Source organism: Nelumbo nucifera, chromosome 1, assembly GCF_055504915.1.
Source record: "Nelumbo nucifera cultivar China Antique chromosome 1, China Antique-T2T, whole genome shotgun sequence".
NCBI classification, from domain to species: domain Eukaryota; kingdom Viridiplantae; phylum Streptophyta; class Magnoliopsida; order Proteales; family Nelumbonaceae; genus Nelumbo; species Nelumbo nucifera.
In genome coordinates, this window is record NC_142649.1 from 99,787,354 (window position 1) to 99,813,544 (window position 26,191).

General features: G+C 36.1%; 1 pseudogene; it reads left to right on the top strand.

The window, feature by feature from the left end:
* Nucleotides 1-2,324: 2,324 nt before the first annotated feature.
* LOC148803611 (protein FAR1-RELATED SEQUENCE 5-like) lies at nt 2,325-23,474 on the top strand (annotated as a pseudogene).
* Nucleotides 23,475-26,191: the final 2,717 nt, after the last annotated feature.

A 26,191-nucleotide genomic window follows, 5' to 3' on the forward strand; every position in this document is an offset into this window, starting at 1 on the left:
TAAGAATTTTCCAGATTCTAAAAAAGAGTAAAGCATTTTGAATTACCTATTTCTTCTTTTTGTTTTTTCTTTCTCAGAGTTGTTTTGTTTCTTCTTTTCTTAGAGTTATTTTCTCCAACAATGATAACTAGAGTGGTTTTCTCTAGCATAGTTGTCAATATTTTCTAAATACCACCAGCCACTAGCAATAGTCGTTAGAGTTTCACAAGCAATAATCATTAGTGAGAAGAACAAAGGAAACACGAGATCACGTCGGAGTAACAACTTCCTAACATCGGAAATACAACAATCTACACTTATTCAAAGCAAATGCTTTGAACTGTATTGATGTTGTAAGAAGAAAAGAAGAAGAGAGAGAGGGGGTTACCGACTTTTCACCGAAGGAGGTTATGATAAATAGTCAGTTATAGTTTTACCCCTATTTTCATGTGTGACCGAGTCACACATGTTCAAAATTTTAAAGTTACGTAGCAAGAAACATAAGCACGGCCTGGCCATGGGCATGGGCTTTCAAACTAGGCCCAGGGTGCGGGCCTGGTTGGGCCAAGGCCTAGGTTAAGGCACTTATCATTAGCGCGAAGCCCAGGCTCGTTCCATGATCACCCCTATTGAAACTCTTGCAGGATAGACTAAGACTCGATGCACCTATTGATGATCTCTCAATACATTTGATGTTTTTAATTTGAGTTTTGTAAGATTCCGGAAAAACCTGATACCAATTTCACTTTAGGCAAGGCCATAGCACTACTTAAACATTTTGCTATCTACTTTTACTTAAGATGTACTATGTGCAGGAGATTTAAATATTTGAATGTAGTGATAAGTCCATGGTATTGTTTTAATAGACAAACCAATAATATCCATTAAAATGTATTATGTGCAAAAACTTGAAAATTTTGATTGAATTATACCATCCGTGGTACTATTCTAATAGACTGACCGATAATACCCATCTCCATTTTGATAATTTGCTACACAACTCTCTACAACTCTGTTTGAAGGAAATTCTAAAAGTGAAGATAATTTCTTTTAAGTTTTTTTAGTCTATTTAGTTTTACCGTATGTTTTATTGGAAATAAGGAAGCGGATTTACAATAAAATAAAAGGCTCATATTTTGCCCCACCATTTCATAATTCGCCGTTTTAAATCGGAGGTCCAATTTATTATCAACCACTACCATGAAGCTAAAGGATTATGTAGAATTGCTTCACTCAATTCCATAACCATTCTCTAATATATAATTTTCTTTCATCTTTGTAAATAATAACTTTTTAGTCTTTAACTTGTACCTAAAAATTAATTAATGGCCTTTATTTGCCGAGCTTCCACATGCTTAAATTATGAGAATTCATACCATATAAATGAAGCCTAACCTCCTAAGAAAATATTTTTCTTATGAAAAAAGTTCTTCCTTGCTTTTTAGTACTTTCTTTGCATTAGGTTATTCTTGGTTTTAATAGAAAATAATAATAGAAACTGAGTAATATAACCACATGTTGCAATTAAAAAAAAAGATTGGAATATATTGGTATATTAGTTGATTTGTGTTTTTTTTTCTAGAAAATGGAACAATTTCCTAGTGGATAAATAATGAAGAGTGTAATGAGAAGAACACTCAACTTTATGAAGGTATAAAGAATCAATGTTTTCAAAACCGAATTGGAAGATTACAGTCGGAATGAAAAAACTGGGAACCAGTCGCCTAACCAGTTCTGTTTACCCTAAAACCGCTATTTGGCCAAAAACTGTTGATTTAGTCAGCGAACCGTTGACCTAGGCGGTCGAATCGTCGAGCCATTAGACCCGAGAATTGTTTTGGCCGTTTTTTTGGTTTTATATGTTTTGTCAAAGCGGTCGTCTGTTCAGACCAAATGGTCAAACCATTTGACTTGAGAGCCGGACCCTAGAACGGTTCCCTGTCTAGTCTGATTTTGAAAACATTGTAGAGAATAATCAAGTTGTTGAGGGTTTGGAAGTTGTATGTAGTGCTGCACGTAGGCTTGATTTTGACATGAAAGGAATCTATACTAGCCCGTCAAATGCAAATTTCTCACAACCAAGCAATGAGACAAATGTAGACAAAAAATTTATGGTCCCAAATGTTGGCATGATATTTGAAAATTTGGAAGATGTTTACCATTTTAATAATGGGTTTGCTAGAAATGAAGGTATTAGTGTGCGGATATCACAAGGCTACTTGCTAAAATCTAGTATTTGGAAGACTAAAACATTTTGTTGTTCCCATGAAGGCTTTCGAAGTAATGATAACGAGTGAATTGATAGAAAATTTCACCATGACATAACAAGAATAGGTTATAAAGCAATGTTTAATCTTGTGATGCAAGAAAACGGAAAATATTATTTGATTGAATTTGAAGGAGGTCATAATCATCAACTTGTTACTCCAAAAAAATCATACATGCTCAGGTCACAAAGTAAAATAACAGTAGTTCAAGTTGCTCAAGTCAATCTTACTAGTGGTTTTGGTATGTGTCCAAAGGCAGCATTAGAAGGTAAACAAGCTAGTGGAATTTAAAATCTTGGTTTCACTAATGTTGATTATAACAACTATTTCCATAACCATTATCTAATATATAATTTTTTTTCATCTTTGTAAATAATTATTTTTTAGTCTTTAACTTGTACCTAAAAATTAATTAATGGCCTTTATTTGCCGAGCCTCCACATGCTTAAATTATGAGAATTCATACCATATAAATGAAGCCTAACCTCCTAAGAAAATCTTTTTCTTATGAAAAAGGTTCTTCCTTGCTTTTTAGTACTTTCTTTGCATTAGGTTATGCTTGGTTTTCATAGAAAATAATAATAGAAACGGACTAATATAACCACATGTTACAATTAAAAAAAAAGGATTGGAATATATTGGTATAATAGTTGATTTGTGTTTTTTTTTTCTAGAAAATGGAACAATTTCCTAGAGGATAAATAATGAAGAGTGTAATGAGAAGAACACTCAACTTTATGAAGGTATAAAGAATCAATGTTTTCAAAACTGAATTGGAGCATACAGTCGGACTGAAAAAACTAGGAACCGGTCGCCTGGCCAGTTCTGTTTACCCTAAAACCGCTATTTGGCCAAAAACTGTTGATTTAGTCAATGAACCATTGACCCAGGCAGACGAACCGTCGAGCCATTTGACCCGAGAATTGTTTTTGCCATTTTTTTTTGGTTTTATATGTTTTGTCAAAGCGGGCCATCCATTCAGACCAAATGGTCAAACCATTTGACGTGAGAACCGGACCCTAGAACGGTTCCCTGTCTAGTCTGATTTTAAAAACATTATAGAGAATAATCAACTTGATGAGGGTTTGGAAGTTGTATGTAGTGCTGCACGTAGGCTTGATTTTCATATGAAAGGAATCTGTACTAGCCCCTCAAATGCAAATTTCTCACAACCAAGCAATGAGACAAATGTAGACAAAAAATTTATGGTCCCAAATGTTGGCATGATATTTGAGAATTTGGAAGGTGTTTACCATTTTAATAATGGGTTTGTTAGAAATGAAGGTTTTAGTGTGCGTATATCACAAGGCTACAAGCTAAAATCTAGTATTTGGAAGACTAAAACATTTTGTTGTTCCCATGAAGGCTTTCGTAGTAATGATAACAGGTGAATTGATAGAAAATTTCACCATGACATAACAAGAACAGGTTATAAAGCAATGTTTAATCTTGTGATGCAAGAAAATGGAAAATATTGTTTGATTGAATTTGAAGGAGGACATAATCATCAACTTGTTACTCCAAAAAAATCATACATGCTCAGGTCACAAAGGAAAATAACAGTAGTTTAAGTTGCTCACGCCAATCTTGCTAGTGGTTTTGGTATGTGTCCAAAGGCAACATTAGAAGGTAAACAAGCTAGTGGAATTTAAAATCTTGGTTTCACTAATGTTGATTATAACAACTATTTGTATGCTAAAACGAAGGACATGGAAAATGGGGGTGCATGAGCTATACTAAGGTATTTCGATTCGATACATTGCATGAAGAGAATATATCATCCTTTTAACTCTATGCAGCTTGATGAAGATTACCAAATTACAATTATCTTTTGGGTTGATGCAAAGATGTTGGTTGATTATGGTTGTTTTGGAGATGTCGTTTGTTTTGATACCACTTTTCGAACAAATGAAGATAAACAACCATCTGCTCCTTTTGTGGGAATTAACCATCATAAGAAAACCATGTTTTTTGGAGCCACATTGATGTATGATCATAGTAAATATTTTAAGTGGGTGTTCCAATCTTTTCTAAGGGCAATGTCTGGAAAACAACTGAAAACAATTTTTACAGACTAAGATCCAGCAATGGCAAATGCAATAAAACAAGTCTTTCTAAAAACATGTCATTGTTTATGTATATGTCACATATATCAAAATGTAGCCACACATTTGAGTAATATATTTGTTGCTTCTCCATCATTTGATAGAGATTTCAGTAGTTGCATATATGACCGTGAACATGAAGATGAGTTTCTTATCTTAGTGCATGGCATGAGATGAGTTTCAAGGGTTATTTCAAGTAAAGGAGAAATGGGCTTTATTATGTGGGCAAAATGAATTTTGTGCAGATATGAAAAGCACACAAAGGAATGAAAGCATGAGTAGATTGATAGGGTATTTAAAACCATCTCTTAATTTAGCTGAATTTTTTTAAACATTTTGAGAGAGCTGTAGTAGTTCGCTATTGAAAAGAAATGGAAATTGAGGTAAAGATGAACCAAAGTACACCCAATGTGTCTATTCCAATAAAGATATTGAAGTGAACTTCATGTATATACACTCCCACAATATTGAAGGAATTTGAAAAGGAATATTCAATGGCCCTTGATTGTGATATTGTAAATAAAGTCGACGTTGGAACAACTTTTCTACACAAAGTGAAATATTCCAATAGACCTCGTGAACATAATGTGACATCCAACCCGTCAAACATAGTGGTTGTATGCAGTTGCAAGAAGTTTGAGTTTGTGTGATTTTTGTGTTTTTATGCACTTCGTGTTTTATAAAAAGATTATTAAAACAGGTTCCATTACAGTATATTTTAAAACAATGGACAAGGGATGTGAAGGATGGAACTACTTTTGATTGTTGTGTAAAGTTGATCCTAATGATGAATTTTCTATAATGCTTACAAACCTAATGAGACTATTAGTATCTAGAGAAATATCAACACGTGCTGCAGAAGATAAAAGGGCATTCTCAAAATTATTAGATGCATTTAATAATACACGTGTAGGAGTAGAAGATATATTGAAGAGTAGGGTCTTGGATTTTGAATCTTCTAGTGTAAATGAAATGGAAATAGATAAGAAAAAAATTTGTTTGGAAAAATGAAAGAGAAAAAAGGACAATCTCATCAACATGACGTTGTATGATATTTTTTATATATATTATTATTGGAATTTTATGCTAATTCATATTATTTACTTGGTTTGTTTTATTCCTTGTTAGGAATCACATCAAAGTGCTAAGGAAAAAGAGGTTAACGGAAAAGAGAAGAGAAACATGAGAAACATTAAACATGATGTAGTGTGATACTTCGTTTATTATTTATATACTTTTAATTGAATTTTAATCTCATTCATATTATTTACTTGGTTTATTGTATTGCCTGCGAGGAATCACATGAAGGTGCCAAGGAAAAAGAGGTTGTTAGAAAAGATAAAAGAATAAAAATACATCTTTAAGGATAATTTTTCTTTATTTTAAATAATTTTATAGTAACTTTTTTGTATTTTTGTGATGTTATAAATATGGTTCATATGATGTTACTACTCGAGTGGCTTTTAATCCTAATGTATCACACATGCTCAATCTGAATCACTTGGCTTTATATGTACCAAATAAAATTATTAAATGCCAATTTTCATCAAATGAACCTGCATACAAGTTGGTTACAAGTAATTAATTAATTATTTTTTCTTGTATTTTAATACTTATTTAATATTTAAATTGATTAAATAATAAATTTCTAACATCACTTACATTCTTTTAGGCTTCATTAGCTCTAGGGGATTTACATAAAAAGTTTGTAAGTGCAAATGCACAATTGGGTCAGGTTAATATTTTAAAATTCATAGTAAATGTGCACTTCAAAATGGAACTAACAAATACATTTTAAATTTATTGATTGTACAGGAATCGTTAAATGCTAACATCTACACAAAGAATTTAATTACAACTAACGTTGACCAACATGAGAAATCACTTTCCCCGCAAAATTCATGAAACATGTTAATAAGTTTACTATTTTTATGTGAATGTCAATTACTAATAAATGTGCTACCCAAACCTTGCTGCTTTTTTGAAATAGATTTAGAAAGAATTTGTCTAGACCATTGAAGAAACATCAAATTTTTAAAATCTAGGCCTCAATAGATTATTAATATATTTATTATTATGCTTTCTAGGACCTTGCCACTACAAGAGCAACCATGGGGTCTATATGTTATGGTTTGGGGATAGCCAAGTATAAAAGGGAGAATCATGCCAAGAAAAACAAGAAAAATTGAAAACATATGAGCAAGTTGTAGATGTGTATGAACTTCCATCACAAACTCCATGATTCAATTGTGTATTTGGAGTTTCTTTGAATTATTATTTTGTCTATCTTAACATCCTTCTCTCTATCTCTCTCTTATTATTTTTTTTTTGGAGGGGAGGGGGTAATGGATTATTTTAGAACCTTTGGAATTAGAAAAATTTACATCATATATTTAACTTTACAATTATTATGTAAATTAATGATGCTAAGATACCAAAGCTAGTTGGGAGTTTGTTCATTTTAATTTCCAAAAATTGAACTTTCTACGAAATTACATCATAAATTGATTTACATAGTTATCTATGGCTTCATATGAAGCTAAATATTCCATTTCACCTATGCAAACATCAATAGATACAAATAAGTATTTGTAGATGAGTATTCCTTCTCATCAATGCTTAATTATGATACAAATAAGTCTAAGGGATCATTAGAATTGACTTAGGAACTGAGATGAGTCTAATTGGGCTAAGGTGGCGATTGATAACACTTTTCTGACGTCTAATGTCTAAAGAACTTGCTTTTCAGACATCAAACGTGTTTGGATTGTGTTTGAAATAATGATCTGAAATGGTTTTTTAGATTTGAAATATTAAGATCACAGCCTGACACTTAATGCACTTATAAAAAGATAAAAATACCCCTAAATACTTTTTAAAAGACACAATATACCCCTCTTTTAAATCCACTCATTCATCTTCTTTCTCTCGAACGACGAAGAACAATCGCCAAACTACTGAATCCGAGCATTCGTGTTCTTTATCTCGAACCAGGTATATTCAACGTCTCAAATCCAACTTTTGCTTTTTGTTTTGCTTCTTCGTTGTAGTAAATCCGAGCATTCACTTTCCTTATCATTTTCTGCATTTTTTAGGGTTTCAAATAGCATTCCGACGTTAGTGTTCAGTGGTGCATAGTGTAGACAACTTTGATGCTCATGGCCTTTAATCCTTTCCTCTCCCATCGAATCTCGATTTCTTTTTCCTCATTATGCAAAACTCTCTCTCTTCTCATTCTATCCAGTATCTCATTTCTGATATGTTCGTTCCAATTCAATCCGATAAGGTTTCATTCCCATTCTATGATAGCGAATAGATCCAGTTGGGACGACGTTTTCTAAATTTCGCAAGCCAACATTGACTTGGTTGATTTCTCAAACCTTCAAGGATCTTTGAAAGGATCAAAACTTGTAATCAAGGAAGTTTTCATTTTCAGTCAAGTTTAACAAATCAATTCCTTTTGTCTCATCAATATAAACATTATGTTAACTAAAAGTTTTTGCCATTTTGGATGTTGTATTTCTATTTTGTATTCACAAAATTTTTCCCTTTGTTTTTTCATAGTTTTTTGGTTTTTTTAGTTGGAAAACAACTTTTGTTAAGTTTCTAGCATTTAAGGGAAGATTTAAGAGAGCAACAGGGGTCTTTCATTGACCATGACATGATGCTCTGTTGTGGATCACAATCGGGGCAAGAAGATGAAAAATTCCGGGTTGGGTATTCAAGTGACCCTTAATGCATGGCTTATTTGGGTAAAATAAAACCCGTATTGACCTTCTTATTCGCCTATCTATTACAAAACTCACATCTTTCTCATCTAAAATCTGAATTCTTAAATTTGAATTTCAAACTAAGCGTCTCTTTTACCATCAAAACTCTACCCATTTGTAGTAGTATATATTATAAAAATGACTAACCATGACTTCAATGGGAACTCAGGCATTGATCTAATGTTGATAATAAAGATTGATATTGTGGGCCTGAAGGAGTCGTAAGCATGGGAGGTGTCAACCAAGGCCATGTTTGGTTCACTGCTCTTAGCCTCATTCTCTTAATTCTTACTCATTCTAGGCAAGAATGATTAACATTAGAGTGTTTGGTTACTGAATTCTAGAAACTGATTAATATGGGATTTATTAATAATTAATTAATTGATAAATTATTTATGAACAATAGTTGTGGGTTTGATCAATTTAGTTACCTTTAAATTTAATGATAAATTTAATTGTTCTTATTTAATATGAATATCAGAAATTAACATTAATTATACTAATTTGTGCATTTATTGTTATTTATGCATTTACTGATAAACAATGTATTTTAGAAACCAACCAAAGGCTGACCCATTTTTGCCCTGGGTTGATGGCCAATAGTTAAATAGTTCGGGTAAAACGGGTTACACCATGACACATAAAAAATGTATATAATTATTATGAGGTTCATTTTCCCTCAATTTCCCTTAAAAAATGGCGACCGATTTAGAATTTACAAACTTTTTCTTTTTATTCGTATTGTTGGAACAAATGTTCCATGTCATAACAGAGTGAATGAAAAACTACTCTAAATGCAGGTACATACCTGTGTGCTGACAACGCTACAAGAAAGAGGCAAGGCCTTCAGAAGATAGCTCAAGCGTCTCAACCAGTGTAATGGAAAACTAGAAGACTAAAAACAAGAGGGATGTGACTGTGGTGATGAAGGGAGGCAAGGAGGATATTCAAAAGAAAGCACCACTTCTGGATTTGACTCTCAACATCATGGGAGTGGTAAAATATTGATTTTTAGACTGCACTCTACCTCAGAAATCTGATTTGAACTGCAGGCCTACCTACAACAATTCAAAATTATAAACATCTCCACCTATAACACTCATACCAGTCCGTGAATTGGCATCAATTCCGACCTGACACCTACCTCCAACTGTATGGTGGAGCTAGGATTTCTGAGGTGGAGTGCAGTCTAAAAACCTCAATATTTTTTTTTTTGTAACAAAAATGCAAATCAATTAAAATAAAAAGCAGGATATGTTGTAAGAGTGCTGACAAAGCACAGAAGCATAGCACATTCAACATTCCCTTAAACTGGATGCACCAATAACCGATCAAACCAGATGAAACTAAAAAACCAATCTTTCACTGAGTAAAATAAAGTAAAACTTATTAAAAAGAAAAACATAATTCTAATGTTAATTCAAGTCTTTTTTTTTTTGAGTCAAGTTGAAGTTTGAGTAGTCCAGAAGATCTCTCATTCCTTATAAAAAGGGCCATTACTCAATGTTGGTACTAACAGTCCATGGTTAGCACATTCTAAGATTCAAACCTACCTTTGGCATTTTTTCCACAAAGTGACCATTCTAAGATTCAAAATCACATCTCACACTAATCAGCCTGAGATTTTACCGTTACACTTGAGTAGTCCAGAATTCTACTTATGAAGTTTGAGTAGTAGTCCTGAAGACCTTTTTCTCTTTTTTTAGAAAGGGCCATTACTCAATGTTGGTACTAACAATCCACGGTTAGCACATTCTAAGATTCAAACCTACCTTTGGCATTTTCTCCCCAAATTGACCATTCTAAGATTCAAAATCACATCACACTAATCAGCCTGAGATTTTAACATTACACCAGGCAATGTGACAATTTTACTACCTAGAGACTGACAATTTCCCCCCAAGCCATTACTTCCTTTCTACTTATGTTTATCTTCATTACTACAAGTGGGAAAGGCATGCTTATTGCACATGGTATTCATATCGGATAGAAAAAGAAGAAACCCACTTTATGCATTTCTTTTCTTTTTCGTATGTATCGAAGCCTCTCATGAATGTGGTCATCTGTTTTCTTTTATATAGTAATAGATTACAAAATTAAATTGCTGAACCAGATGCAATAGTTAGAAGGATGAATCTGCTCTTACAAATTACAATATCCCATACATAAAGCATGATTATTCTGATTTTTTCCATAAATTCCTTGGAATGCAAGCATTAAATAAATATATGTGGTATAAATGGAATATCCATAATTTACCCTCTTAAACGAATTCTTCCTCTTGATTTGCAAAGGAAAGTTGCTGTATTGCCTTGCATGGTGAACCAATCCTTTAAATATGTACCAACATATACAATCCTCATTTCATAAGAACAATATTCTCTTCCAGGCCTTTCAAATAATCAATACAACCTACAATTGCAGCTTTTTCAAAACTCAAATAGGTTCTTCGAAACCATTAGAGCTATCAACTGGTCGGGTATAGCTAAGTATCCAACAGAACTAAACCAACCAAACCAGTTATGCCAGTTCTCATTCTGTGGCTAGGGTCCCGATTAATAATTAGCTCAGGAGTGCTTCTTTCTGTCCTGAACTGATTATATATAGTTAATAATATATGTCTAATTAATGGGGTAAATTTATGTCCAAATGAGTAAATTCTTTTTGTTAATTTCTGTCTAAAGGGGTAAATTTCATAGACACTATATAGATATTTTTAGTTAAAAACACTTGTTTTATAAACATTATATAGATATTTTTTTTGTCTAAAGGGGTCTATTGATAATTCTTTCTGTTAACTTGGAGAAACTTTGATACGAGTTCTAGATAAAGTTTAAAGTTGGCACTTAGAGATCAAAGGGAAGCTTTTTGATTTCCTTTAAGGCCAATTTATGTTGGACAGTGTTTTGGAAACTCTACTGGAACGGTTGCACTTTCTCTTCTTCTCCCATCCTATTGGGTCTTGTGAAACCCTACTTTTTTTTTGGGGGGGTGAAGAGTTGTTTTTTGCTTAGGTTAGAAATTCTAGTTTAGTAAAACCCTAATTTAATTTCCGTTTGCATTCATTTACTTAATGGAGCAAATTGAAGGAGAAATCAAATATACCATAGATTTCGGGTTTGGACATGGAGGGTTTGTGGAGACTTTATTAGGGGCAATGACCACTGTAGAATTGTATGGAACTAATTATTTTGCTTGGTCTTCGTCTATAAAAATACTTGTATGTAGTAGAGGGAAATTGGGTTACATCACCAGGAGCAAGAAGTAACCTGTAGTGGATGATACTACCTATGAGAGGTATGTTAGATAGTGTATGCCCTTAGCTCCAATCAGATTGATGTATATATCCATCTATTGTAAATGAGTAAAAGTACATAATTGTTTCATGTTATAATTGATGTGTTTCTGTGTAATTACCCTTAAATTGGACACTTTTGAGACTCGCGTTAGTTTAGAATGTTCTCAGCCGTTGAAAAGACATGGGGAAGTTTATCCTGCCAAGCCTAACACTGATGTGCTGCCAAGAAGGTTGAGGCAGCCTGTCTCAGCTGCTAGGGTTGGACCCAAAGCACATGTGGTGTGTGTTTGTTTGAAACACTGAACCCGGACCAATTTCCGGTCATGCCCTGGACACTTGTGGGAAAAATTGGAAAGTCACACATAATCCCTAGACTCGATTATGGTACTGCACTGGGTGTCGGAGTGGGGTCAAAACCTGGGTATGTTGGAGCTGTTTGAGAATTCACTCAAGTGGATGATCATAGTGACAGGATCAACCCCTTTGTCGGACAAAGTGAATGATCGAGACTGCACTCTTTTTGATGGAAATCAAATTTGCCGGCAGTCGATTTCAATCGTGTTTGAGATTTGTTTTGCAAAATATATTTATATGATAATATATATTACGTTTTAAGAAAAAATGTTTGCAAAATGTTTTAATTCCCGAGACCCATTCAAACAGAGAGTGCAACACTGCACTTTGTAGCCTGGGGTGAGATCCTTCCCTGTCAGGTAGTGTTAAGTGTAAGAGACCATTAAGGGCGGTATACCTGATGGGCTATATCTTACTTAAGTCCATTACCCTTGGGCCTTCATAGGATGGCTGGACTCAATGATCATTTTATGTAAATTTTGTGCCCATTAAGAGCCCATAGTGATGGACTCAGGGGTTCACTGTACTTGACAGTGAATTCGGCTAGGCCTTTTCACAAAGGCTGGGTCAAACCCATTTGGGCTTATCTAAGGTCATTGTTGGGGTCCCACGCCATACAAAGTGAACCTAAATGGGCCAAAAACTACCTAGGGATGTAAGCCACTTGCTTAATGGGCCTAAAGCCCATGATTAATTAGATTAATCAAGTGGTCACATGACAACTTAATCAGTCATATGACTTGGGCGAATATGGGTTTGGATAAGGGTATGAAGCACCCATTAGGATAAGAGGATAAGTCTTATCCACTTATAGAGTCCAAATCCAAATAAAGATTTGGATTAGGAACCTCCTAATTCAATTAGGAGTGGTGCTACTTAAGGCTTATAAAAGGAGAGATCGAACTGCTTCAGTGAAACACTCTACTATCAGCTCTTTCTCTCTGCTCTTTCTGCCCTAGAAACCCTATTTCGTTCTCCATCTTTGTGACTGATTTTGATCAATTTCAACTTCTGATTTTTGCAACAAAATATCATAATTATTTCATGCTCACCTCCCTTGTACGATCCAATCTGTTGAATTGCAGTTTTGCTGAAAATTGCGTTGCTGAACCGGCTTCATCTCAAGCTACGCCATCTTCAGTGGAGGCTGGTTTGGGATTCAGTTTGGGCGTGAAATACCACTTTGGGAGCTACATTTGTGGAATCCATATCCAGTATACTTCTCCCTTCCTTTTGGTTTCATAATTGGTCCGGTTTCGGTGCAAGAATGATGCTTGAAAAATACAGTTTTTCTAAAACTGGGAATACGATTCCCGAAAGGTTGCAAGAAAATTTTTGAAATTTTGCCAAAACCATCTACCATGGTTTGGCCATCCATATGATGGATCTATCCTTCCTTCAAGGTCGATGTAGGAGAATTACACAGTAGTAGGCTGGTTGGTAAATTCCATGCAACTACATATTAGTCAGCACTACCTGTGGATGGATACTACAAATATTGTTATACCCATTCTAATTGGAGTGGAAAATGTAATCAAAAAGAAAATGAGAGATTTCTTAAAGGGAATTTGGAAGGGTGAGAAGAAATATAATTTGGTTAATTGGAAAAAGGTATGCAAAAACCTAAAGTTCAAGGCGGATCGGGTGTACGGAGAGTGAAGGATATTAACACAACTTTGCTGGGAAAGTGGTTTTGGAGGTTTGGTGAGAGCCAAGGAGGTCTGTGGAGAAGGGTGGTAATTGATAAGTATGGACAGAGTCACACGGGATGGGAGTCAGGGGTGCCTACTCAGCCTTATGGGTGATCTGTTTGGAGGGGCATAAGGAAAGATTTTGACCCTTTCTTAAAGGGAATATGTTTTAAGATTGGTGATGACCATCGAGTAAAATTCTGGAGAGATTATTTGTCCGAAGGCAGACCTCTGAAAGAGTCTTTCCCTACCCTGTATGAGTTGGCAATAGACAAAGAAGCTTAGACAAAGAAGCTTGGGTTGTAGACCACTTATAGGTGCAGAATGGGAATGTAGTCTAGACTCCTCAATTCAGAAGAAACCTAAATGACCGGGAAGTGGAGGCAATGGTGGAAATGCTTCATAAATTTTGTAGCACTTAGGTGGAGATAAGGAGCAGTGATAGAAGTGAAATGGGAGAAATTTGGAACTTTTACAATCAAATCTTTCTATAATTACATTTCCATATCAGAGGAGTAGACTTTTCCACCAAACATCATTTAGTGTAAAAATGTTCCTTCAAAGGTAGCCTTCTTTGTGTGGATCACTTACCGTAACAAAATTCTAACTAGGGATAATTTGACCAGGAGGTTCTTGCCTCTAGAGTCCAATAATTGTATGTTATGTGACAAGCATGTCAAATTAGTTAACCACTTGATGTTACACAATCATTTTGCCCTTGAGATATGGTCAAGGATTTGGAAATTTTTCGTGGTGCAAACCTATAACACAAAATCAATGGTGGACTTCATACAAAGCTGGAAAAATGATGGTCAAACCAAGAGGGGGAAGGTAGCATCGAACATTATTCTTGCAATAGTTTTTTGGTGTGTATGGCAGGAGATAAACTCAAGGATTTAAAAACAATAGCAGCTTGGTAGACTCGGTTTTTCAAAACATCTTGGGGAAATTGTTTTCCTAGATGGCTATGAACAAAATTTGTAGGGAAAAAAATTTCAATTCCATTTTCATATTTGATAATCTTTTTGTAAAGCAGGTTGTGGGGGTGTAGGAATGTATGGGCATCGACTGTGTATTCCCCTTTGTACAACAACTTGTCATTCTTGTTTTGGTTTTATCAATGAAATTATAACTTACATTCTCTCTCAAAAAAAAAAAGGAAGTGTGGGATAGTATCACGAAGACCTATTCCCAAAAGCTGAATGTTTCCCATGTTAAGAGTCTCAATGATGTATCATACTCTGTACTCCCTGTTGTATTGAATTTTCCTTTTTGTTTATTTTGTGCAAGGGATTTTATGTAAATATTTATTTTCAAATATCTAATATTTCATATATATAATTGTTGTCTCTTAGGGTGGAGTTGATGGGTTCAATTTTATACCCCAGAACTATGTTCTCTTCTCGTGTACGAACTGGTTGTATGACATGGTATCAAAGCAAAGTTTCATTCTTGGTTTTCAAGACTATTATTTGAGTGTTCAAATCGGCCAATTGGTGTTGTTAAAGGCTTCTCTTTGGGACTGTTTCGATCAATACAAGGTGAACAACATTTTTTGGGAAGAATGCCATTCAAGTCATATCATAAGAAGCCTTAAATTCTCACACTTCATCATGCATCATTTAAACCATAAAACACTAGGGCAAGAGACTGAATTATAAACTCTTTTAAACTAACCATTGCTATGTACTTAGTGGAATTCCACTACTCTTTGGAAAAGCCTGCTTTTTCTTTCAGTCCAGATAGTGCTACTCACTGCAGCCATTACAAAGACCCAAACACTGCTTTTAGTGGAAATTTTTTTAGTATAATTTCTCACATAACATAATTCATCCAATTAGAGTAATAACTGAGTTTTTCTTTTTTTTTTTGTTATTTGGGTAAACCCATTCAGGATATCTCATAGATATTCCCTTAATTACGTCTCTACTAGGGGCAGAGAAAACCTTTTGATTCTGATTCTGAAGTACGAATGAATAGACTAAACTAAGTATCATTTCTTTACAGAATTTTCCTTTGAAAAATCTGGTATATATTCCCTCTTTGTTTGAGAAAAACACCAGCAAATAAATAAACAAACTTTTATATATAACAAGTAAATAGGTATCATAAATAATCGTATTTCATTAATAAGGTTGCAAATGGCCTTTAAATTGAGATTATGCGCATTTATCATAATGTGAGCAACCATAATCAACCAAGTTTCATGAACAAGGTTGTAGATGTTTTTCCCCCTTACACACAGGTTAATAACTTGTGAGGAATCATAACCAGCCAAGTTTCATGAACAAGGCTGTAGATGGTTGCCTCCCTCACATATGATCGCAATGAGACAAGAATAAAAAAAAAATGAAATAATAACAACAAAGAAGGAAAGTGTGTGAAAGTAGTATAAGGAAAGACATAAGTATAATAGAGGAAGTTGTAGGAGTATCATAATGAAGAGGTGAAGGAGGAATACTGCAATCCCTACCTTCTTCTTTTTCCTATTCTCTCTTTTTCTTCCACACCACAATCTTCTCTTCTTTCTCCTTTGGTTTGTCTCTTGTTGTTGTAAATTCTATCAACTAAATAGAATTAACCAACAAAAAGGCATTAGCCCCTTCCCCTTATAGGAGAGGGGTTATTATAGATCATTCTTCCTTGTAGAAAATAAATCCTTCTTCCTAGGGTGACATGTGTCCCCCTCCACTTAAAGTGGTTGGAGGAGGGAAAGTAACTCTCTCCCCTAGGGTGACATGTGTCCCCCCACTTAAAGTGGTTAAAGGAGGGAAAATAAATCGTTCTTCCTAGGGTGACATGTGTCCCCCCCCCCCCTTAAAGTGGTTAGAGGAGGGAAAGTAACTCTCTCCCCTAAGGTGACATGTGTCCCCCCACTTCAAGTTGTTAAAGGAGGGAAAATAGCCATCTTGTTAGAATAAGACAAGTGGCATCCCCTTATAAATAATTGAGACACGTCACAAAAAATTAGTTAATACAGATTTATTCTTTTAGGGACTGGTGTTCCCTTAAATGGGTTATATTACAAGCCCATTAAATGCTTATTGCATTACAAACAAGACCAATTAACTTGGGGCCTGTTGCTCACCAAACTAGACTGCATGCCCCTTTCTTTACTAAAATGTTTCAGCCCATCAATAAGATTAACTAGGCTTATAAGAAAGCCCTTTTTCTTCTTTATTATTATTATTATTGTTATTGTTATTTTAAGATATGTTTGGGAGTATCTTAATAACCTACTCCTAATCTAGCAAACTTAAGGACTTAACAATGCCCCCTTGAGCACTGTGAGCTCAAAATAATAGCTTGAGGTTGTAGTGCTCAAGCCATTTTTAATTGATCGGGCTAGATTTTTGTGAATTAGACTTAATTAGGACTTAAAGTGAAAAATAAAATCCCCTTCAATGGGGTGGAAATTGTAAAAGAAAAAGGGTCTACACGTATATTGTTAAGCTTTCTTTTATTATTATTGGCCCATATGACTTAAGTGTGGCCCATTATTTAATAGGCCCAAGAATCTTTTACATAAGGCTTAAAGAGTATAATTAAATGGGCTTAAGAAAATTATGAATGTGGGCCCTTACATAAAGTGTAGTCCCTTGTTTTAAATTGAAGTTGGCCCAAGTTATGTGTTAATGGGCCTACAAGCTTTTATGGTAAATGGGCCTTAGTAATATGTTAATGGGACTTAAAAGCTTTTAAATAATTAAGTATGGACCATTATTTAAAGTGTGGTCCCATACTTCACACTTGTCTTTATGGGCTTAAAAGAAAGGCCCAACAAATTAAAAGGCAGCCAGCTATCCATTAGTTAGGTAAACAAAAGTCCTACAATGATTAGGACTTCTGTCTAGATAAATATAGAAGCTAAAGAGACGTAGCACGTTTCTAACTTCTCTAGCTCATTACTCTAGCCAAAAGAGAAAAAAAAAAAAGAGATTCAGCCTTATTGAGTCAATCCCTTTCACGTATAGGCTCCAAAAAGAAAGGCTGAATATGATTCTGCCTCTTTTCTTTTTGTTTTTTTAACTGTTGTCAACAACAAAGAGAGAGAGCAAAAAAGGCTGAATATGATTCGGCCCTCCCTTTTTTTTACTGCTATCAACAACAAGAGGCTGAATGTGATTCTGCCTCTTTTTTTTTTTTTTTTTTTTAACTGCTGTCAACAACAAAATTGTGATTTTTATCACTGATGAAAGAGACTTAATTTATTTATCTAATGTTTAGACTTAATTTATTCAGTTCTTATATTCCCCTAATCCTGGAGTTGTATTTATTTATCTAATGTTTAGAATTGTGATTTTTTATCACTGATGAAAGAGACTTAATTTGATCTTTAACATTGTGCTTTGGGGTTGTTTTACAAACATTCCCATTCTCCATAAGAATGTTCATGGTCGCCCTAAAATATTAGGGTAAAACTATTTTAGCTCAAGACATTTACTGATCTCTAGGTCTAGATCACAAATAAAAGCGAAAATCATATTAGAAATTCTTTAAGACCAAAAAGACTTTATTGGTTTTGATGATCTCATTGAGAATTAAAAACCCACATAATTATCATGGTATAGATGATTAGGTTAGTGGTTATGATGGTCTCCAGGTGTAGATCATCATGTAAAACCAGCGATGGTTAGCATCAAAGATTAATAAAAAATATCAAGGTGAATGATTCTCAACGATTAATTAAAATTCAGGTTCTAATGATCTCTAAGTGCATATCATCATATAAAACCTATCAAGATTTAAAGCATTATTGTAACAAATGATAAAAATCACTTATAGGTTCTGATGATCTCTAATTGTAGATCATTATATAGAACTGGTAAAGATCAAAATCAATCAAAGTTTGAAAGTATTGATAATATTGACATAGAACCTATCAAGGATTAAATTAATCTCAAAGATTTAAAACATTTCTAGAACAAATGATCAAAACCAAGTACAGGTTCTGATGATCTCCAAGTGTAGATCATCACATAGAACCAATGAAGATTAGCATCAAAGCTAAAAGTTATCAAGATGAATGAATTTCAAAGATTAATTGAGGTTCAAGTTTTGATGATCTCTAAGTGCAGATCATCATATAGAACCTATCAAGACTTTAAGAATTAATGTAACAAATGATTAAAATCACTTAAAGGTTCCGATTATCTCTAATTGTAGATCATTATATAGAACTGGTAAAGATAAAAATCAATCAAAGATTGAATGTTTTGATAATATAGACAAAACCTATCAAGGGTTTAAAAGATTTAAAACATTTTTGAAACAAATGATTAAAATCAAGTACAAGTTTCGATGATCTCCAAGTATAGATTATCACATAGAACCCATCAAGAATCAAATTGTGATTAACAAAGATTTGAAGATGATCAAAATTAAAGGTTTTGATGATCTCCAAGTGAAGAACATCATTAAGACTCACAAAACCAAGGATTTTTATTTTCTTTAATTAAGAAAAAAAATTTATTGAAATAAAGGTTAAAGATTAATAATATGGATTATTAAATGCGTAGATCATTATATAGAACTGATCAAAGGTTCTAGTAATCTCAAAGTGTAGATCATCATATAGAACCTGTAACGAATTAAAGAGAAAAAAGTATGTTTAATGAGGATGTGGCTGGACCTAAATATTAGGCTGCCTACGTACCCATTTTGGATCAAGCCAATGTAGTTCGTGTGCCGATCCAACAGTTTAACCAAGTGAGAGTGATTAGGGGGGCATTTTAGCAATTTTACCACGTATTGATATCATTGGTGGTTTGTCCAAGCAGTTTAGCCACATGCGAACATGGTGGTTTGTCCAAGTAGTTTAACCACATGCAAACATGGTGGTTCATCCAAGCAGTTTTGCCACGTGCAGACATGGTGGTTTGTCCAATCTGTTTAGCCATGCACAAACATGGTGGTTTGTCCAGGCAGTTTAGCCACACACAGACATGGTGGTAGAAAATTAAGCATAAAGACGCTTAAGGAATTTTCCATTCACACAAGGATATCTAATTTGAACTTCAGAGTTGGATAACTCATATGCCCCTTGTAGGTGGGGTAAAGGCAAGGTTGGGGAAGCGGTCTCTTTGAAAGACAAAGAAAGACTGTGGGTCAAGGGGATCGGTTCTTAAGCTAGGGCGTCTCGTCGAGATGATAGAGCTTGGGAATCAATGATAAGGGTGCTTGATCACTGAATGAGTTTCATTATGAGGAGGATCTCTATTTATGGGGAAGATCTCGAGAACCTAAAAGGAAGGAGCTAAAGGTGCTCGTTTCCTATTAGGAAAGGGAATATTGGATTTGCTATTAATCATTAAGGGCACTGCTGGGGTTTCACCACATGTCCCTATGGGAATCTTTTCGACGATCGACTTTCCTTTCACTCGGAGATCCTCATGACTCACATGTGTTACAACCTCTTGTTTGCCTTACCCAATTGACGTGGCGCTAATAACATCATCGTCTGGCGGACGACGCCTTATTAGACTTACGTGGTGCCTTGCCATGTTTGTCCCCTTGATCTTACGCGCATAGGTGGTATATGGACGCGGTTCTTAGCGGACTATAGTGCCGCAGCGATTGAGGGTATATCGCAAGGTCGAGTGTGTATGAACCTCATCGTAGGTTCAACCCAAGTTTGCTTTGGCTTGAGCTAAGGATGGGCTCATTACGAGCATGTCATGAATCGTGGGTTTATCGCGGTCCAGCAATGCGCGCTGTTGGTTCATCACGGAGAGAAGGCTGGTTGTAGGCTGATCGCAAGCATTCGTATGGTATCGATGTGGTGTTTACTGTGCTCTGAGGGACTGAGTGAGCACTATATACCTACATTAGCCCCCCTGCTTATCAATAAGTGGGAGCTTATCGATAAGCACTTTGCTTTCACACTTGTTTTTAGGTCTTGCGGTGGATTCGTTTGCGTGTGTTGGGTTTGGGGATTTACCCTATTTTGTGATTTTGTGTGGGTGGTATAAACATAATTTTGTGCTTTGTCAGCCCTCCCCACTTATTAACGAGCTAGGAGTTAGTTACTTGGATGGTCATGCATTTTGTGCATTTGTGATCTTAGATGGGGTTTCCTGCATTCCATGGTTTATCCCCCTTGTCTTTTGGTGATTTCCTTTCTATCAATGGGCAATGCTATGCTTCGTTTGTGCGTTTCAGCCCCCCTATCCATTGGCAGGAAGGGAATTAGCAAAAGACACTTATCATTTACCTGTGTGGGCAACGGGCCCCCCCTTTTATGTGCTAGGTGGTCCTTTATGTGGGTTTGTGATATTGAATAGAAATTGTACTGTAGGTGATCCACTTTCTGCAAATGGGCGAGCATATGTTGAGTTTGTGAACTTCAGCCCTCTGGTTGTTGGTGGAAAGGGATTGCTCAAAGGTACTTGTGCATTTTGTTCTAGCCTAGGTGACAAGCCCCCCTGCTTGTTAGGCGGTCCTTTAAGTGTGGTGACAGTACTGTTCCCGATAGCATGTTGTGTTCAGTGACCGTTGGGAGTCGAGGGGGAGGGTGTTGGATGATGTGGCTGTTATCATTAGGGTTGTTTTAGCCGTCATTTGTAATAAATATGTTGGTTTATGCGGGAGGTGTGGCCCTGGTGTCCTATTTTTAGAGTGGCGGCTAATGACGTGGTGGGTTGTTCAAATTAATGTGTCGTTCCATCCTGCCTATTGGAGGGGTATATCGGAAATTTTCCTCAGGTTGCTTTTTCATTAAGCATTATTTAGGGTCGCGTATTGGCGTCTGTTCATCTTCTCCAGTGTCATTTGTAAACGTGTTTATAATGAATAGATATGATTGTCTTGTATTTACATTTTCTTTGTATTAGAATGGAACCCGTAGTTATTCGTATGGGAGAAATGTTTGAGACATTTTGTTGCCCCCAAATTTTATTGGTGTCTTTATCGCATTGTTAGTAAGTTACTGACCTTACCGCATGGCGTCTAGTGGATGTGAAACATAGAGGGGAGTTCTTTCATTGAGTTATGAATTACAGGGTTTCCGCCATAACTTCCAAAAATCCTTGTTGGACTGGAAAAGAGGTGCTTGGTTTTGTAACAAAATCCATCGCATCTTATTCAGTCAAAATTATGTATGGAATCATGTGGAAAGCACGAGGTAGGTCTATGAATTATTGTCCATATTGAAGTGTTTTGCGCACATATTCCAGGCAGGTGTTATTGCGAGTAAGTGTTTTCGGGTTATTATAAAAAAATGTGTGCCTTCTTAGGTTGGAGGCTCATCGCAATTGCTAAATGATGTCAATGAGTGAAATTGTGTTTGTTTGTTGGCGATAAAAGACACTTCTTGTCTATGCAATCATACACCCAGGCAAGGTTAATTGTTGAATGAAGACACTTAGTGTTGATATCATCGCTAGTAGTTCGACTAGTATGATTGATGAATGAAAGTTGGGGTTCTATAGTGACCGTGTCAGTTAATGTGTTTGATCATCATGTAAGTGAACTAGTAGTGCGATTTTATCACAGATAGAATGCCAGCCATTGGGTATTTCAAGTATTTATGTTGGGCACCTATTGGGATTTATCACGATCTAGCATTAGCACAAGCATAGTAAACTTCATTGCAGATTGTTTTAGAAAAGAGAAAAAAGCTAACAATGTTATTCCAATATCTGAGAGACTAGCAGGTATGAAAGAGTTATCCCGAATAATGTTATGTAGATAGCATATTTGTAGAAAGGAATTGTCTCGATAGCTAAAAATTATCAAGTGCAAAAAAAATGACAGAGCATGAATGAGCTGTGAGGTGAGTATTAGGGTCCATATTTGTAGAAAATGGATGTTGAGCTATTTTTTGTAGGGAGATGCAGTTTTGCTACCTCTACAAGGATCGGGGGTTGTCATGCCTTATGAAGGCGAGGCCCTTCATGGGCGATGTAGTAAGGGTTCAGTCATAGTATAACTAAATAATTGGCATAAGTTAGAGTTTATCTCAACCATGTTTGGCAAGGCAACTAGCCCGAAGGGTTAATTATGAGTTCCAGACCTTTGTGGAAGATTTTGGTCAGTGCATAAGAGGGCTATCTGAGCCTCCTATGGGAATGAGATATCAATGGTCGAGATTAGTGTCATTTTTTAGTAAAATGTTATTGTTAGTGTACGGGATGGGTGGAGTTTGTCCCCCCCCCCCCCCCATAGACTACTGCATTTGTGAGTTGGACAAGGTATCGTTTATGAATTAGATAGGAATCATATTTGATATTGACAAAGCCCCCAAGGGTTGCCTGGGGGAGTGAATGCGCTTAGTTTTGTTGTGGAATTTGGATGTAAGCTTAGAGTTGCTAGGTAATGTGAGCGTGCCTGGGGTTGTCGGGGGATTTGAGTGTGCTTGGGGTTGCTAGGGAATATTAGCACGCCTAGGGTTGCCATGACCTTCTCGGGGAATCTGAGTGTGCCTAGGGTTGCCAAGGCCTTCTCGGGGTTGTCGAGGAATTTGAGTGCGCTTGGGGTTGCTAGGGAATATGAGTGCGCCTGGGGTTGGTAGGGAATATTAGCGCGCTTGGGGTTGCCAGGGAATATGAGTGCGCCTGGGGTTACCAGGGCCTTCCTAGGGTTGCTAGGGAATCAGAGTGCGCTTGGGGTTGCCAGGGCCTTCCTAGGGTTCCTGGGGTTGCCGAGGAATCTGAGTGCACCTGGGGTTTCCAAGGAATTTGAGCGCACCTAGGGTTGCCAGGGCCTTCCCGGGGTTATCGAGGAATTTGAGTGCTATCTTGGGGTTGCTAGGAGATAAGAGCGCACCTGGGGTTGCCAGGGCCTTCCTAGGGTTATCGAGGAATTTGAGTGCTATCCTGCGGTTGCCAGGAGATAAGAGCGCACCTGTGGTTGCCAGGGCCCTCCCGGGGTTGCTGGGGAATTTGAGTGCAATCCTGGGATTTCCAGGAGATAAGAGCACACCTGGGGTTGCCAGGGCCTTCCCAAGGTTGCCGGGGAATTTGAGCATGCTTGGGGTTGCCAAGGAATATGAATGCGCTTGGGGTTGCTAGGGAATATGAGCTCGCTTGGGTTTGCCAGGGCCTTCCCGGGGTTACTGGGGAATTTGAGTGCAATCCTGGGGTTGCCAGGAGATAAGAGCGCACTTAGGGTTGCCAGGGCCTTCCTGGGGTTGCTGGGGAATTTGAGTGCAATCCTGGGGTTGCCAGGAGATAAGAGCGCACCTAGGGTTACCGAGGAATTTGAGTGCAATTCCCCAGCACAAGAATTGCACTCATTAAATGCTTATAAATAATTGGGACACATCACAAGAAATTAGTTAATACAAATTTATTCTTTTAGGGCCTGTTGTTCCATTAAATAGGCTCTACTGCAAACCCATTAAATGCTTATTGCATTACAAACAATACCAATTAACTTGGGGCCTATTGCTCACTAAATTAGACTGTAGGCCCCTTTCTTTACTAAAATGTTTCATCCCATCAATAAGACTGACTAGGTTTATAAGAAAGCCCTTTTTCTTCATTATAATTATTATTTTTTTAAGCTATGTCTGGGAGTATCTTAATAACTCCCAGTCCAGCAAACTTTAAGGACTTAACAACTGCAGCTGGAACAAGGTCCAACACTGTTAATTGATGGTCTGCTAAGCTCTACATTTCAGGAATTAAATAAAAGATCATCTACATTTTCTAGAATCAACCAATCATCTATTTCAGAACTGTCATGTTTCTATAAGCATCATCATCATCTAAGCCTCCCAACTATATGACAATTAAATCATTTCTGGTCCCAACCATTTATTCTTATTTTATTTTTAACAAATAAATAAGACAATTAAATCCAAAGCAAAAGTAAACCAGATTTTACACTTGGAGTAATTATGCTCCGTTGCATCTATACCATACTGCAAACAAACTAAGCCTTACTTCTGAAGTTTTGTATGCAGCTCTACATATTTCATTCCTCTTTATTTTTATATCTGATTTGATTTATGAGTTTTTTTCTTTCGCAAGGAGTAATGTGATATTTGTATAGAAAGCTTTAATCTGTGAAGGAAATGGCAGCTGGCTTGATGGTAAAGCTTCATGCTTGCAGGGTTTCAGTTACAGTTCAGAACCAGAACTGTGATTGGGGAAACACAAAGAGTTGTTCTTTTTACCTTTTTAATCCCTTCCTTTTTCTAGGAACAAGTTAAAGGTTCTGAACATGGCTTCTCCATCCAATTGTTTCTTCCTTGCCACCAGCACTTTCTCTGGAGCGGACTTGATTATAAATTACAATTGAGTTGGTTTGGTTCAGTTCTACCGGGTTTACCCGATCCATTGATAGCAGCACCAGCACTTTTCTTTCATTGGTGGTTGTGCACTAGCAGTGGTCTATCATCCTTTAAAAGAAATTGAAAACAAAAACTTTTTGAATACTGAGACCCTAGTTATTGTGGATATGAATTTAGATAGGGTATTTCCACTTTAAGAAGCAACAAGAATACAAATGATCTTTGATCCTTAACACTTAAATGGAATAAATTGTGACCCTAGTTACAAAACCAACCCCCCTATGTATACAGGCTAAAAGTTCAAGTTTGGGATGCTTAGGCCCCAACATCCTAAGGAATGCATGCAGGAAGTCTAACATCACACCAGCTATTTAAAGCAATGCAACTAGAAGATGGTCAAATGTTTTCCTTTTTTGCATAAATAGCCATGAGAGTTTCATTGAACAGTCTCCATAGTTACTACTCAAAAAGTGTAGCAGGCCAATGAAGTACAAGCCCGTTTGGCTCGGAACTGTAACACTTTGATTACAAAATAAATCCTGGCCTGGGTTCACCTCATTCCATCCTTTTCCTAACAGCACCTAGTTTTTCTGAATGCAGCTGCAACCTAGGACCCATTCAGCACCAACCTTCCTTTATGAGATTATAGTTTGACAATCACTCTGAACTCTATTCTCAGATCATCCTTTTGTAGCAGCCATGATTGGTCCTTGGTTCTAAGGGGAATGTTTTGGCACATCCTAATTTTTATGAAAGGGGTGCACTATCACGAGGCAAATGTATGTTTGAAAAAGACAAATGTAGAAGTCCAATCCATTCTAATTTTCACTGTTTGATTTATTGAATAACATGCATGTTTACTTGTTTGATTGTTGTTGGACCATTTAGGGGGGAAAACAGCTTCGACTGTTTTGGAGTTCATCTGCATGATACATTATTGAGACTGACCTGTTAAACCATTGTAAATATCATCTGTATCTGCACATCTAACCATAAGAGTGGGACTTATAAATCTGAGATGTGTGGACACAGATCATGCTGGAAACACATTGGAATGTTTTTTTGTTGGGATCGCATTTGTTAATTAAAAAAGAAAGGAACAAACCATTTATGTTCACACTGGTATCAGGTTTTATTGGTTTGAGAGGAAGATCTGTATCATGCTCATGGGCTATTCAGCATATATTGAAGGACATCTTACATATGGCTGCTGAGTTTCATTCGATTTCTTTTTAATATGTTCATCAGTCCCCATTTCCCACCAGATGTATTTCTTCATCTTTTCAATGCATAACTGGCTCTGTAAATCTGGCATTTCCAAACATCCCAGTAAAATTAGTAGAATATTCCCGATTTTTTTGTATTTCAGTATATTAAAATTGCAAACAATGTTGACAAGAGAAATTAAGAGGGTGAGTGGGTTGGGGAAGAGAAACAGGAAAGAATTAGGATAAAGGATGGGAGTCAACAAAAGGTTTAAAAAGATTACAA